The 17,543-nt window shown below is 36.0% G+C and overlaps 1 long non-coding RNA gene across 1 annotated transcript; it reads left to right on the forward strand.

Moving 5' to 3' along the window:
• Window positions 1-10,852: 10,852 nt before the first annotated feature.
• Window positions 10,853-11,496, forward strand: LOC140855454 (uncharacterized). Its single transcript, XR_012138382.1, has 3 exons — window positions 10,853-10,977; window positions 11,122-11,325; window positions 11,407-11,496. It is a non-coding gene; the product is annotated as an uncharacterized lncRNA (long non-coding RNA).
• The last annotated feature ends 6,047 nt before the right edge of the window (window positions 11,497-17,543 follow it).

A 17,543-nucleotide genomic window follows, 5' to 3' on the forward strand; every position in this document is an offset into this window, starting at 1 on the left:
GTGTGTAGATTAGCGTCACGGCCGGCGACGATCTAAGAGATAGTGACGAAAAAATGTGAAGGACGAGATTCAAAGGTTTAAGAAGGCACGGCCAGCCAAGACAGAATCTTTGGGACCCTGTTAGGGCCATAGAGGTGAAGTGTAACGGAACGGAGGGTAAACAACTGAGAAACTGCAAAACCTTGGATTTCTAGGAAGGGTGTTCGTCGAAACGGTTGTAACCACCAACACGCCTCGATGCTCAAACAACAGCCCTCTGGCTTTATGTCAGTGGATTTTCCTCTAACCAATTAACGTAGAGTCACTTGTCACTTCTTTTTAAGATTCTCACTCTTTCTCAGCTATGTACGTTCCTCTTGTACATAAATAAACGGGTGGTTTCATCCTCCCATTTATATAAAAAAAAAAAAACCAAAGAAAAGGAGGATTATATATACATACACAAACCCATACTTAAAAGATTTATTAGCGCAAATACGCCATTCACAGGTCAAGAAAAATATTGAAGAGCAAATGAGAAGGTTGCATATAGGAAATAAGTCAACTAGTACATGGGAAAAAAAGTCAAGATAGAACCACGCCACACACACAGGCTAAATTTTGTGCAAATACAGCAAACAGAAGGGAGAACACAATCCTAACATCAGAAGCTACGTACAATATGAGCTAGCTTTCCTATCGTAGACCCACACCCATCTGCAGACCCTCATATCTCCCAACCACCCGGTAGAAGTTGAGACGAGTGGTTAAGGTGCATAAGGTGGTGGGCAAATGCCTCCATGAATGCCAGGGCTCCCGGTGCAATTCGAAGGCCCTGACCCGAGGGACCGTTTGATGAAGGCCTTGGATAACAGGAGACCGGCATACCCTTCCGGCCACCAATGCCGTCCTAACAGAGGCCTTGCCGCCAGGAGAGGCTGCATGGTAGAGACCACCAGCACCAGAAGAAAGAGCTGCTTTGCCCCAAGACCCATGATCGCACCAAGAAAAGAGAGCCAAGCTTAGGGTACGTATGCCTTTCCTTCTATAACGAGAGGGATATATCTAACGATCTTAGAGGATGGTGGAAGGCAGACAAGGGGGGAACGAGGATTTATAGAGCAGCACTGCCCAATTCCCAGGGACTTGGTCGTCCCATGGAAACATGAATTCCAACCTGCGTGTTCGGTTCGTATCTTTCGGATGGATCTCCTTTCGCGAGGTAAGACAGTTGGATCGCGCGTTGCACGTATCCGAACGCAACCTGCACGGATCTGAAAGCGGCTATCGCTCGATCCGACGGTGGATTCATGCGAAGGAGGATGAATTCTTCTTTTGCGTGAAAGATACAACCGCTGTCCCTAACTAGCGTGTCACACAACGTCATGGACTTGGTCCGAGCAACCATTGGTCCCACTGCCGACCTTGGAGCGTCAAAAACTATTACTACTTTCTGCAATTGACATCAAAAGAAGCTACTTAAACTTTTACCAGAAAAAAACGAAGCTGCTCAAACCGTGTTTGAAGCTCCAAACCCCGGCACCGTATATTGCGGCACTTTGAATTTTGATGCCTGCGGATCCGTATACCCTCCATCATCCCCCTCGCTGGTCCCAAAAAATCACCTTTGCTTTTAAATGAACATTAATTTAACGACCATCTTTTGCACTCCAAGAAAAGAAAAATAGGAAAAAAAATTCCATCTGCTTGTACTAACGCGGACTTGTTTGATTAGCGGATAGATAGAATTTTTCCATATCAATTTTTTTTTATAAAAAATTGATGCCCAGATACATGTTGCTCAAAAAATGATGCTTAAAAATATATTATTTTTGAATGACTTATATTTTATTAAATAATATTTTTTTAAATAATTATATAAAATATTTATTATATCTTCAATAATAATAAAAAAAATTTATCCCATTGTATATATCTAAAACATAAAGGCAATTCAGGATTGAACTTTTTCATTACTCATATGAATTTTTTTTATAAATATATAAATTTTATTTTTATAAAATATTATTTTTTAATTTTTTATAAAATTTCAATCAAATATAATATATTTTTAATTTTTTTATTGATCGCTGTAATGAAAATAGATTGGACAATATCCATCCAAATTTATTTTTATATTCAAATCTATCAAAATATGAATAGAAATTTGGACATCCGACTAATATTTATATTCATATTTATATTTAAATATTTAATTATATATATAATATTAATAAATTTTAAAAAAAATATAACCATCTTAACATATTATTAATATGATATACATCCATTGGTCATACACTTTGCCATGACAATGTGTATTATTATAGATGCAAGAATGACTATGATTATGTTATGTTGTGTCCATAGAAATGAATGAGGACCGCATCGATTAAAGCAACACAACTAACGTGCAAGTCCCATGCAGATCACATGGGTCACCGGTCTCATCTTATGTATGCACCAGAAACTGCTCGAGACATAATTGAGCGTAATAAATTTGTTCTAGTTATTCTACCAAAAAAATTTGTTCTAGTTAAATCAAAGTTTGAAAAGGAAATGCACAAAAAAAAAAAAAAAAAAAACCTGTACGGGTGCCGGTTGAGTCGGTAGTCTCTACAAGAGACATGAGTTTCGTTGGGTCCTCGATTTGCTATTTATCTTAGCTCCACGTACCCATTAAAGCTTAGCAAAAATTATTATTTATTGTGATGATGGAGTTTAACTAAGCAAAATAGCTCGATTGATCATCGTAATCAAGTAGTTAATAGGTGCTTAATATCTAATATTCTGCCTAATAAGTAATAAGCAACTTCAAAAGAACTCTTCATACTGAGGTACATGATTGAGCTTAATGCTAATACCACAGTAAAAAGAAATTAACAATTTTGTAAAATTTTATCCATATTATGGTCTAAATATTTTATCTTGAATTATAATCTATAATGTGTATTGGAGGTTATACTAGGTTTAGCTTATTTAGATCTAATTTTACGAGTCTATAATTCAGCCACTAGCCTTTTAACTCCTAAAGAGAAATTAAAGCATTGAAGGGATGAAATCAACATGGTAATGCAAAGGTTTAGACCATGATGGGATCTCAAGAACTTGATGGCATACATATTACTAGCAAGTTTAGTTCTCCAGAATGGCTCGTTCCAAGATATAGAACATGATGTGTCCCACATTCAGAAAGAAGAAAATGACGCGGCAGTATTGTTTAACCATTCAACAGAAGTATGGCATTGATATGATGTCAATTTAACCATCCACATGATGTGATGTGATGGTTTAGAGTGTATATATAATGTAATTTATAGTACTCTTACAGCTCACTTATATCCGAATAAAGAACGGGACATTTCATTAAAAAAATCCTTAAATATACTCTGACTCACCTTCGTCGTTGGTGATGGTGTAGATCGAGGAGGCAAGAGGAGAGAGTTTGCATGGACCACCATCTTCAAAAGGGAAATTACGGCGTAATTTGTTTGGGGGTTTGAACTGGGAAGTCAAAAAGGCTCATTCCTCACGGAACGAGACTTGGACCGTTGGACGGAAATGGGAACAACTACTTCGGCGCATGTCGTCTGAACTAACGATGTGAATCGTGATGCAATGGATCTTAACGTCTTCTAGACTAGGAGTCTTCCAGGTCTGGTAGTCTTTGCGGCTCCACCAACCGTTTCTCTTCTCCTGCGATGCCCACCACCTTCCTTTAGGTTGTTCCTCACTGCACAACGTATGAAGATTTGATCTCCGGTACTCGTTACGGCCAGGTCGCGCACGTTCTTTTTCTTTTGCTCATTTATCGTTTTATGATATTTTCTTCTAATGCTGGACATAATCATTTCCCGCGTTCACGGGGAGTAGTACCGCTCAGATTATGAGTTTGGATCTTTGAACTGAAGAGGTCCCTTGCCTTTGCGTAAGAAAGCTGAGTACGTACATGTACATCCAGCTACCATATATGTACAATCACCATTCGTTTCAGCGATACGCGGATACCTGGTTTATTGCACATGGCCTCTTCAACGACTGTAGAGGATTTGGAGTCCCGGTCCTCCTGGATCATGTCAGTCAATCAAAATCGTCTGCTTGAATTCCATTTTTATTAGCATGACGCCACTTTTGTCATGACACATGGTGGTATTTTGTGACCGAACCCTACTTTTGTTTTGGGGGAGAATTTTCCTACCATGTGCACGTGGAAGAAGACTAATTAGGTTATTACAACCACCAGCAAAAGATGACAACCACTGTATTTGTCAAAACTTAAAGCAATTGTGTCACCTTACACTACAAGGAGAAGGTATTTTTGCGATGGATTTATTTGTGATGATTTATTTATCATCATAAAAAAATTATTTATGATGGTAAAAAATTTTCGTAAATAAGATATACATTTTAATTACTATTTGCAATGGTAATTAAATTTTATAGTAAAAAATAGAGTTTTTACGACGGCAATACACCATGATAAATAATCTACGATTTTTACCACGACAGTAGACCGTGGTAAATAATTTATAATTTATTTATATATATATATATATATATATATTTTTTTTTTTTTTTTTTTTTTTTTTTTTTTTTTTTTTTTTTTTTTTTGAGATGGTATTTTGCAGTAGCAAAAAATCGAATAATAATTTTTATATTTTTTTTGCGACAGCATTGTGTCGTGATAAAAAACCTCCCGCCTATACTTTTTAACATCGCGCCTAATTTTCTTTTTGCGATGGCATTGTACCGTGGTAAAAAAAAAAATAAAACCCCATCCCACCGCCCGCGCTCAACTCTCAGTTTCCCCTCTCCTACCGCAGTCTCCTCTTCTCCTCTCCAAACCCTACTGCGCCTCCTCCCCCTCTTCCGCTCCAAACCTCGGCGTGCCCCCCGATCTCTCCATCGTGCCGCTCCAAACCTCGGCGTGCCCCCCGATCTCTCCATCGTGCCGCTCCAAACCTCGGCGTGCCCCCCGATCTCTCCATCGTGCCCCTCCCCACAGCGTGCCCCCCAATCTCTTTGGCGTGCTCCAGCCCGGTCAGGTACGATCCCTCCTTCTCCTTCTCCATCTCTCCCTCTTCGATGTCAACCGAATAGAGAGAACAAATTAATGGGGAATATATAGTTTGTTCTATCTTTCAGTCTTGGTCTCCGTTTAACCCTTAATTTTTCTATATATGGGTTATCCAGCACCTGTGGTTGCGGCATCTGTGTTGGATAAACAGATTTCCAATCTACCATTGATATCGTTGAAGAGGCTTTACCAAGCAATTTAGAATAGGACCTTATGAAGGAGTCTTCAATTTTTCTTGGCTCTGTAGTTGTAGATCCTCCACAGTCGATGCTGGTAATGAGATTTTTCCTCCTTTATCCACTGGTATAGGCATGGAAAAACTTCGTGTTGTGATCTCCTTGCAACAGCCAAGTAACATGTGATCTTTGCTTTCACGGAGTTTCCTCTGCTTGCAGAATATTTTCCAGTTGATCCTTAAGTGCTTTTCTTCTACCATGTTCCGTAGAGGACAAGTTTCTGCTCTCTTCTTGAGCATCGAGGGCAAGAATTTGCTCTTTTATTTGAGTTTTTTCTCAAAATATTTTCATTGGTTGCTCCAAACCTTGAGCCTCCTTCTTAAGTATCCTAATTTCATAACCAAAGTGGTAGATGCATCAGGGCAGGTGGGTGCAATTTTCCATCAGGCTGTGATCAAATTAATCTTTAAGTTCAAAATTCTGGACCCAAAAAAGTTCAAACCGAAAAGGTTTTCTAAGAGGAGGGCTATAGAAGTTCAGTTTAATAAGGAAGTGGTCGGAGGTTGTTTTAAGAAAGGCATGAGCACAGCCAATGGGTGGTGCTCAATCCATTCCGGAGATACGAGGCATTTGTCTAGCATTGACATTGAAGGAGATTCACGGTGATTTGACCAAGTGAATAACAGTTGATTCATCCCCAGCTCTACCAACTCAAGGTTATCCACAAAGGAATTGAAAGCCTCCGAGATAGAGGCGCAATTGCTGTTTCCTTTCCTTTCATTTGGAAATCTAATTGTGTTAATTGTTCAGGTAGTTGAGCCATCTCAGCCTGCAACTCTTCCCGCATCTCTTTAGCCCTGTCAACAATCAAACCAGCCAAATTACCATCATCCACATAATGACACCAAATCTCTCTCTCCTATTAAAAGAAGATCATGTCTGTTCCATCTTAAACAGGTAGCCAGAAGAAAGGTATAGAAAAGAAAAAAAGATAAGGACCTCAATCACTCTCTTACCAGCCTTGTGAGGGAGGGCAATCCAATTGCCACCAGTCCCATATTTCTCTATGAACTCTTTAAGCTTGGAGTCCTCCTCAGGAGACCAAGGACCCTTCTTCACGTTGGCCTTGTCACAGCATGGAGCCCTCCCCATCTCTCTCGACTACCCACTCCAACAAATTAATCTCTCTTCACTCCTCTCCTTTTGTCAAGGTTCTTTTATTATGCTAGTATGTCATGTCATATATGTGAAAGAGATTTGCTAGTATATTTTTTTTTCTTTTGAAAGGTCTAAAATTAGATCCTTCTGCTTAAAGGTTACTTAGTATTTTATTCTTCTTTTATTTTAAGAGATCATCTTCATATTACTAAGAAGTTTGTATCTATTTCGATATTTATCCTTGTAAATTTTATTTTTTTATAAATTTTATTTTTTTTGATATTTATAAAAAAATTATTGTATATGGTTTTCAGGGAATACAAAACGATAACAGTATCAGTGGATAGTAGTTATGGATAAAAGTTGGATTGATTTGCGAGAAAGGACTTCACCTACATACATTGAGGGGGTCAATAAATTTTTAGACTTTGCATATGTTAATCAGATAGACGATGCAAAGATTTATTGTCCGTGTAAGAAGTGTAAAAATCATTTTCTTGAGGACCGACATGTAGTGAAACAACATATTATTACAAAAGGTTTCTTGATGACATATAAGATTTGGACTTATCATGGAGAGACGTACTATTCTACTAGGTCTAACCAAGACTGTGAAAGTAGAGATTTTTTTGATACGGAAGATGATATGGTTGGAATGATACAAGAGGCAATTGGAATCTTAATGTCAAATGACAATATAAAATTTAATCATTTAATGGAGAATGAGGGTCACGAGGGGTCTAATCAAGAAATAAAAGATTTTTTTAGACTTCTTGAAGATGCAGAATATCCACTTTATCCAAATTGTATGAAATTACCTCACTGTCATTTATTGTTCGATTACTACATTTGAAAGTGCTAAGTGGATGGACATATAAGTCATTTATATTGTTACTAGAATTGTTGAATGATGCATTTCCAGAAGGAGTATGTTTGCCAAATTCATATTATCAAGCAAACAAAATCACAACGGATTTGGGTTTCACTTATGAGACATGGGATGTATGTCCCAATAATTGCATGTTGTTTAGAGGCAAAGATGAAGGACATGATAAATGTCAAATATGTCAGAGCTCTAGATACAAATAATTTACAGAAGATTCAAATGATGATACTACTAAGAATAATCAGATTGCTGCAAAACAAGTACGATACTTTTCATTGAAGCCGAGGTTGCAGAAGTTCTTTATGTCATCAAAAACTGCAGAGTTAATGAGATGGCATGAGGAGGAACGAACAAAAGATGGTGTTCAAAGACATCTTGCAGACTCAATTGCTTGGAGAACTTTGGATGAACGGAATCCATCTTTTGCTGCAGATTGTCGAAATATTAGACTTGGTTTAGCAGCTGATGGATTTAATCTATTTAGATCAATGTCTATAACTCATAGCACTTGGCCTGTTGTTCTAATACCATATAATTACCACCGTGGATGTCTATGAAACAACCTTTCTTTATTTTTTCTGTGCTTATTGATGGATCAAAAGGATCGGACAATAAGATTGATGTTTATCTACAACCATTGATTGAAGAACTAAATGAATTATGGGAGAGAGGGGTACTTACGTATGATGCATCAAAAAAAGAGATGTTTCAACTTCATGCTGCATTATTATGGACAATCAGTGATTTTTCTGCATATGCAAATTTGTCTGAATGGAGTACAAAAGGTGAACTTGCATGTCTTTCTTGTTACAATCAAACAAAATCAACATGGTTGTCACATGGTAGAAAATTTTGTTATAGAGGGCATCGACGTTCTTATCGAATACCCATAGATTTTGAAGAGATAGAATATCTTTTAATGGTCAAGGAGAATACAGAAGGAAGCCTGTTAAATTATCAGGTTGTAATATACTAAATCAATTGAATGGAGTGCTCACAGAATATAAAAAGAATGACCTCGTAAAGAGAAAAATTGAAGAAAATCAAAAAGGCACTTCAGGTAGAAAAAAGTCTGGATAGAAAAAGAGGAGTATATTTTTTGATTTACCATATTGGGAGCATAATTTGATTCGGCATAATCTTGATGTCATGCACATTGAGAAGAATGTATGTGACAATATACTTTGGACAATATTGGGGGTTACGGGAAAATCCAAGGATAATTTAAATTCTCGATATGATATGCAAGAAATGGGTATAAGAAAAGCATTACATCCATAACAACGAGTGTCTGGTAAGGTTTATTTGCCTCCAGCTTGTTTTACAATGTCCAAAGATGATAAAGATATCTTCCTAAAAGTGCTAAAAAATGTCAGTCCCTAATGGTTATGCATCTAATATCAGTCGCTGCGTACATTTAAAGGAACGTAGTATTTGGGGATTAAAAAGTCATGACAATCATATTTTGATGCACAGTTACTTCCTGTAGCTGTACGCAAAGCATTAGCTAAGGATGTGGTTGAGGCATTGATTGAGTTAACAAATTTCTTTAAACAATTATGCTCAAAGGTGAACAAGATGGCTGACCTAGAGTATATTCAAGGTGTATTGCTTTAACACTTTGCCAGCTTGAGAAGATCTTTCCACCTTCATTTTTTGATATAATAGAGCATTTACCTATACATTTAGCAGAAGAGGCACTCATTGCTAGAGCAGTGCAATTTAGGTGGATGTATCCTATTGAAAGGTAATATTATTTATATAAAATGAAGCACGTCATACTCTTTCGATTTCAATTTATTGTTATGTAAATTTTATTTAATTTACATCTATATAAGTATCTACTTACGCTCAAACTTTATGTGCGTAATCGAGCTCATCCAAAAGGCTCAATTGCCAAAGGATACCTGATGGAAGAGTGTATAAATTTTTGTTCAAGATATTTACAGGATGTTGAAACTAGATCAAATCGATCGATTGAAATAATGATGGTGGAAATAATTCAGGTCGTCCCATTGGAAAGGGAGCCAAAATATATATTGATGAAGTCACATGGGAGCAAGCTCATCATTATGTGCTGCAAAATATTGATGCTATAACTCCTATTCGAATGTAAGTTTTATAATCAACTTGTAAGATATACTAACAAATTTATACTTATTCAAGGTATTGTTTATAATATTTATAGGAAGCACATTGAATATTTAAGAAGACAAATGCCTCGTTCATCAGATGATCAAATTGAAAAGATCCATGTATCAACTTTTCACACATGATTGATGGAGCATGTAAGTAATCATATTTAATTTTTCTAACAATTCAAATTTAAAACTTTTATTTATCATTTAATTTTTATATAATTTGAAAGTTTAAAATATTATATTGAATATAGGTAAGAACATCTGAAATTCAGTACTCAGATGAAATTCAGTATTTTGCTAGAGGTCCAGACCAATTTGTACGACGTTATGATGGATATATCATCAATGACTTTTGATTTCGCAAACTTGATAAGGATAACAAGAGAACCACTCAAAGCCATGGAATTGTTGTCAAGGCGCATACAAGTATTGGAGATATAACCTATTATGGAAGATTGATAGATATTATCAAGATTCGATATACCAATGATATGCAATTTGTGCTATTTAAATGTGATTGGATTGATGATATCAAAGGGAAGAAGATAGATGAGTTTAAGATGACACTCGTCAATTTTAGTCATCTTTTATATAATGACAGTGATGTTTCAAATGAACCATTCATTCTAGCAAGTCAAGCAGAACAAGTATGCTATATTCCAGATCCTGTAGAATCAGGATGGAGTGTTGTTCTCAAGATGACAGTTAGAGATTTGTTTGATATGTATTCAAAAGATGGTTCAAATAATGTTAAATCAGTACCTCAAGCAGAGCTTTTAACGAGCAACATTTAGATGAGACAATATATACTCGTGATGATGATGTTCATTGGGTGAGAGAAGGTGTAGATGGAACAACTGTAGATGATATGAGATCCATCGAAGATGATGTTGAGATGGATGAAGACGAATGACCATTGCTAATTATGAAAATTTGTATGTAAGTTATTATTATTCATTTGTTAGTTAAATTCTGTATATTTACTTTTTGTTAGTTATTATTGTTCATTTGTTAGTTAAGATGAAGATGATGCTTACTTTTTATATTTTACATATAGGATGGCTTCAAAGAGGAGACGTGGTGTATCCATGTTGGATAGATTACAGGCTTATTCATCATCTCAGTCCAATCATGATGAGTCACAGCAACAATCATTTTCAGCATATAATACTCAGCCACATAGACAGCGATCAGAGACCACATTATCTCAGCCACAGTCATCAGATGTTGCAGGTAAAATCACTTATTCTACTTATGTAAAGTTAAAATTATTGTACTATCTTATCTGATTATTGTATTTGGATACTAATTAGATATTCGAGTCAGTCAACTTCTAGACGAAGAGGTCGAGGCACGGCTCACGGTATTGAGTTTTGGGGCACGGATCAGAAAGTTTCTTTGGTATTTGATGCTCATATGCAACCTTGTGGGTCCAATGCAAGTAAGTTCAAGAGTCAATTAGGGGTAATAGCGAAAAATGGGACATATGTCCCATTGACATATGCATCTTGGACAGAAATACCCCAGTATATTCTAGACCACATTTGGAAAGAGGTGCAGGTAAAATATATTTATAAGTTTTATTTTATAATTATGTATTTAATTATAGATTATATTTGAAAGGAGATGTGAAATAAGTACTCTTGTCCTTTATATTCATACATTTTATATGATTACTAATTTTGTTAAATTTTAATTTTGTAGGATAACACAGATGCCCCTAGTGAATATAGAGAAAATTGTTTAAGGTCGGTTGGTGAGATGTGGAGGAATTGGAAGTCTTATATCAAGCGTCATTACTATGATGAGCACCAGAGGGAAGAAAATCTTATCTCTAGACCTCCTCCGCGTGTGAAAACTGATCAGTGGGAGATACTTGTTCGTTATTGGGGACAAGAAGATGTCCAGGTACTTATTCTTTTGTGATTAGTTTTTTTTATATAATAAAATTATATATTATATTTTTAATTACATTAATAACTTTTGTAGGCACAGTGTGCACGAAACAAAAATAACAGGAAGATGTTGGGAGGCTTGCATAAGATAGGGAGAACTTCATTTTCTGTTATTAAAGCAAATGTATATTTAAAATATTATAAGTTTATACTAAATATAACTTTAGTATAAATTCTTATATATATTTGGATTATTTATGTTAATAGATGGAAGCAGAGGGATTAGAAACAGATCGACTAAGCGTGTTTATTAGAACACATACTTCAAAGCAAGGTGTCATCGATGCGAATGCACAAGAGTGTATAGTAAGTACATAATTTAAATTCTCGTTACATATAGTATATTTTATATATTAATGTCAATATTATAATTTTTTATTACAGGAGGAGATGAAACGACGACTTGAGAGGTACCTGAGGATGAGCGCACACCAGAACTAAAAGATCGTATCTTTGTGGAGGTGATGGGAGAAGATGGACATGGACGGATACGTACTTGGAGTTCGAGCATGACAAAGCGACGTTTGTATCAGCAATCTAATCAGGCACCATCAGAGGAGACCATTAGGAGGATTCGAGATGAGCTTCGGACTGAGTTTGATGACAAGATTTTCTACTTGGAGGCACAGCTCCATCAGATGCGTGCTCAGAAGGCGAGTGATCTTTTGCGCATAGCCCAGTAGGTACTCCTCGTTCGGTGCCATCCAGTAGTGGGCAGGTATGATTTATTTATTTAGTTAGATTTATATTATATATTAATTGATTATTATTTATAATTAATTTTATATCTTTCAACTTTTTATAATATATAGGTTCCAGATGCATCTAGTGCTCACCAAACACATGCATCAGAAAATGAGAGATTCACTCAGGTGCCTGATGAGTTTGTGATGATATTCTTGTTGTCGAATTCTCTTTTCTTTTAGTGTGACAGGCTGCATCATTTTAGTTGTTTAGAGGATCCTCGATCCTGTGAAATAAAGGTCACAAGCAGACCCCACTTGGTTTTTTTGATGAATTATATTATTGTTGGCACATGTTCATATTGTTGGCACAATGATCATATTACATTGCTAAAATTGTTCTATTAATTTAGACTCACTGGCAGATGATGGACAAACGAAACCTTTCATCATTGCACCAAGCTATATATACAAAAGAGTATATACATCAAAGCATGCATCATGCATATGTGGGTTTAGTCGCATGTATATCGCATGCATAATATTTTTTTTCCCCCTCTCCTCTAAAGTTCCCATTTTGTTGGGAAAAAAGAGAGATTTTGAAGGGTTTGCTTGGTTTTTGGGTCCTAAGAGGACTCACGAATAGCTGTTCCTGGGGTTTTAGTCTCTTAGAGGTGAATGGAGTAAGGACTAAGAAATTTGATTGGAGTTATGCAAATCTTTCAATTTAGAATCATTAGTCCGGCTTTTCTTCTTGTTTATTTTTTGTCTGGAATTTGCAGAAGTTAGGGATTTAATGATTCCTTATTTTTTCACCAATAAGTTTGCTTTGTAAGGTGTCTGTCTCCTGATTCTGTTAGTTTGTTTTCCCTGTAGCAAATCTCTCTAATCAATCTTGCAGCCAAAGAAGTGCAACTATATATATAGGCTTTTTTTTTAATAAGTAAATGACTCACATCAATTTAGGAACAAACTATAGAATACTACTTTCCATTTGGCAGAGACCAAAATTGAATCTGTGATGCAATTTTTGCATGCTGTTTACTTGCATTAGAGTCAAGCTGGTTGCTAGTTTTAAAGTAAATCTGACCATTGTGTAGTATAAAAAATAATAATTTCTTGCATTAGACCTTTGTGCCAACAATGTGAACATGTTCATATTGTTGGCACATCCTTTGGTACAGGAAGTCGGAAATTATAAGTGGATTCATTGTAACCTTTGTTCTAAAAAATTTATTTTTGTTGGTGATCTCATTTTATATTTTTTTGTAATAATTTATTAAATTAATATATATTGTTTATTTATTTTCAGATTTAGGTACAAGTCCATGAAGACGAAGCAAGCAAATTTCTTGTTCTGTTTTGCTTTTTATTGTATTTTGGATAATGGATATGTACTTGAATACTTATGTTATGTTTGAGTAAAATCTGGATGAATTTTTAATATTGGGTAATGCATTTCAAGTTATTTTTGGTTGAATGGATTTATTTTCAATATTTGAGTATTATGCTTTATTTTCTCTCTAATTGATAAGCAGGTGTATCAATAATGGTTACAAGTTCATAGGCACATTTATATAAAAAAAATAAAAAAATAAATATAATTAATAAAAATATAATTTATATTTTTTGTGATGGTATTTGCTATCGTAAATAATGTATCGAAGACAATAAAAAAAGTTTTTTGCTATCACTATTTGCGACAGTAAAGTGCTGTAAAGAAAAAAAAAATTTTGCTACCATTATTTGTGACGGTAAAATGCTGTAAAAAATAATTTTTTTTTGCTACCACTATTTGCGACAGTAGATTGCTATAATAAAAAAATTTTACTACCACTATTTGCGATGGCTATAGTTGTCGTAAAAATAAAATATTTATTTACGATGGTAAAATATGGTGGCAAAAAGTTATTTGCAACGGTATCTTCTATCGCAAATAAATGTCACAAATACATCTTATATGATGCTTTTTTATGACGCAAGTATTTACGTCGTAAAAAGTTGTCGCAAAAATTTTTTACGATGGTATTTCATCGTCGCGAAGTTTTTACTGCGGTCGAAACGACGACAGTTAAAATGCCGTTGCAAGACCGTCGCAAATATATTTTTGCGACGGTAAGTCATTATTAGCGATAGCAAAATACCATCGCAAAAAATATATTTTCCTGTAGTGTTACAAAAATTGCTCCAACTTGCTAAGCTTAAGATGCAGTTTTTGTAATTTAAATGGTTATTACCATCATATATAGCCCCTTCTTACTGATATCAGGCTCAATTCTAATCCCGGCAAAGTATCTTGGAAGTTAGACACCTTGACTAACTTTTGTAGATCCACTTCTCTTTACAGGTTTTTGATTTGCCGAGGTGCTAATGCCCATCGCAAGTGTTGGTAATAGCGGAAGTGTAATAGAACATCAGATCACTCAATTCTATAATTGAGATGAAAATAAGAGATAATAAAAAAAATATTTGTTAATATTTTTCATTCAACTCTTGCCATATCAAAATGATAGAGTACAAGTATTTATATACACACATAATCATATAAGCTTTAAATATCTTACATGAGTTACATGTGATCTAGCAATATTTTTTTTATTATTTTCATCATAAAATATAAAGTTATGTCAATTTTATTTAGGATCTAAGAATAAATCTGAAAATTAACTGCAATATATTTTTTTGGGACTTGACTCCTGTATATTTATTTCATTTCATTATGACATAATTCTCCATAAAATGTAATCTATGAAATTAAGTTTAAATATTTGATAGACAGCAAGGATTGTTTGGTCCTTATGTGTACCATCAAAGGTTCGATGTTTTCTGAGCTTGCATTATTAAACAAACTCAATACCAGGGAAATCCTTTCAAAAAAGCTCGGAAGATATGTTGGTGGCTACCATTTTTGTGATGAGAATGTGGAACCGGCTGACCATATCTTTATATGTTGCTCACTGGCCTCTCAAATTTGGTCACTCGTATGCTACTTTTTGGGGTTTTTTGATCCACCAGAGAGGCTAACTGAGCTATATTCTTCTTGGGTGAAGCTCTCATTTTCCTCTATGATGCAATATTCTGCAGCTCGTATGCCCGTTGCAGCGATTTGCTGGTCCTTCTGGGCAAAGAGGAACACATGTATATTTCTCAACAAACAATCTTCAGTAGAAGGAATGGCTAGAAAGGCTATTCTACTGATTTCAGACTGGTCCATTCTGTGCAAGGGGAAAGAGGTTTCTGGGTTGATTGAACTGGGTGATAAACTGAGTAGACTATTTCCTTTCCTCGATTCTTAGACGATTTCCCAACCGTTTCACAATTACTGAACCTAGTTGGGTATCCTTTAATGATTCATTGATGCTCTAATCCATCTTTCTAGTTAGTTGACTCAAGTTTTGTATTTTGAGTTGAGGAGAAGCAGAGGTGGTCTTGCTGTAATGCCTCTTTGTTAATACCTCAAATTCCTGCTGAATTGGATGATGGCCATGGAATTATACTCAAGTTCCAACAATCACAAACCACTAACTCGCTTAGGCTCTCGAAATTTCCTGAGACCGTAGTTGCAGAGGGGTTGCACCCCATAAATTCCCTTGTAGTATTAATACATGCAAGCAACTGCGCGCATAAGCTCCATTCCAAGAGCTATCATGTAAATTAGAGAGAACTGTATACAATCGACAAGCCCACACTGAAAATATCTATTAATGCAAATGCTGGAAATAGATCTGACTCGTCTACACCAAAACAATGAAGCAAGCAAGCAAGAGAGGGATTTTGTCAATTGGGTACACAGGGAACGAACCAAGGCAACAATTTCACGGATGCTGAATCCCATGCAAGTTTACACAAAACAAAGTAAAAGAACACGTCGACACAAAAACCCAAAAAAAAGGGAAAAGAAAAAAGAACACAATTCTAATAGAATCAACATGATCTCGGGTTCTTGCATTAGTTGAAATATCGTATCCTCTCACTCCCACCACCAAACTCCCGTGTCTCCTGACCGACCTCTCGAGTGAACGTGCATGTGGTGGGCAAACGCCTCCATGGATTTGGGAACTAGTGCAACCTGAATGCCCTGAGGACGCTGGGGACCCTTCCGTTAGGGCCTCCGACAACATGAGACCGACATACTCTTCCAGCCTCCAATGAGGCCCTAACAGAGGCCTTCCTGCCGAAAGAGGTTGCATGGTAGAGATCACCAGCACCAGAAGAAGAAGCTGCTTAATTCGCGCCTAGAGCCATGATCTCACGAAGAAAAGAGTTCGTGTAGCCTGAAATCCTATGAATGATATCTGAAGGTTTTCGAGGGTGATGGATATCGAGGAAGGGGGATAAGGATTTATATGGCAGCACTTGCGATTCCAAGAGGACGTGGATCGTTGTATGGGGGATTTGAGTTGTAACAAGCGTGTCTCACAACGTTATAGACTTAGACGTGAACCGTCCACTCTTGGCCAATGTTTGAACGTCTAGTTAGACCGCGATAAAGTTCCATACGATGGGGATGGGGGTGCTCTACATCCTCTATGGAATAGGATACCCTGATCTCGTTTCTTCTCCGTACATACCCTCCATCTCTCTCTCCTTCTTTCTTTCCTCTTTTTTTTTTTTTTTCCTCCTCCTTTTTCTTCCCTCATTTATTTCTATTTCTCTTTCCTTTCTTCCTTTTTTTTTTTTTTTTTTTCTTTCTTTAATTTCTTCCATCTTTTCTTCTTCTTTTTCCTTTCTCTTTTTCTTTCCTCCTTTTCTTTCTTTTTCTCCTTCCTTTTTTTCCTTTCCTTTAAATTTTAATCTTTTGTTTTTCCTTTTCTTTTTCTTTCATTGTTTTTTTATTTCTCCTGTAGATTGGTTTCTTAGTTTTGCCTCCGTCCCTTCTCCATTTTCTCATAACAACGAGACCGGATAGCCGATTGAGGTGATCTCTTGTCCCACTAAGACTTGGAACCTGGTTAAACTACATCTTTGTTATCAAAAGAAGCTAATCAATTTATCAAAAAAAAAAAGGTGATCCATGTTGGTGGCTCCACCAACCGTCGGCCCATTTCCCATATGAGAGAGTATAACTGAATTTTTCTTGTATATTCGAACTTCGGCTTTCTTGCGGTCCTATGACCGTCATTTGTACAATGCAAGAAAAGCTACAGTGGCAATTCCCACCTGTCTTCTCCACGTTGATCGATAAGTTTTTTTTTTCCCTTTTTCTGCATCTTTTCATTTAATTTAGAAGAAGCTTACTGGTGTATTAGACCTATCAAATTTGGATGTGTAGGGATTGAACTATCACATTGATGTGATGTTGCACATTTCAACAAAAAAATCAATTAGAATTGCATCAAAACCACCCACGCAACGAGTCCGAACGCAGATTACATGCATCATCAGTTGCCCTTGCACGGTTGTGTACTTGTAGCATGACCAATCAGAAAACCGAGTGTAACAATTTTGTAATTTCAATCAAAGTCAGAAATAGAGGATACTAGACAAA

This window comes from Elaeis guineensis, chromosome 2, assembly GCF_000442705.2.
Source record: "Elaeis guineensis isolate ETL-2024a chromosome 2, EG11, whole genome shotgun sequence".
Taxonomy (NCBI): Eukaryota; Viridiplantae; Streptophyta; class Magnoliopsida; order Arecales; family Arecaceae; genus Elaeis; species Elaeis guineensis.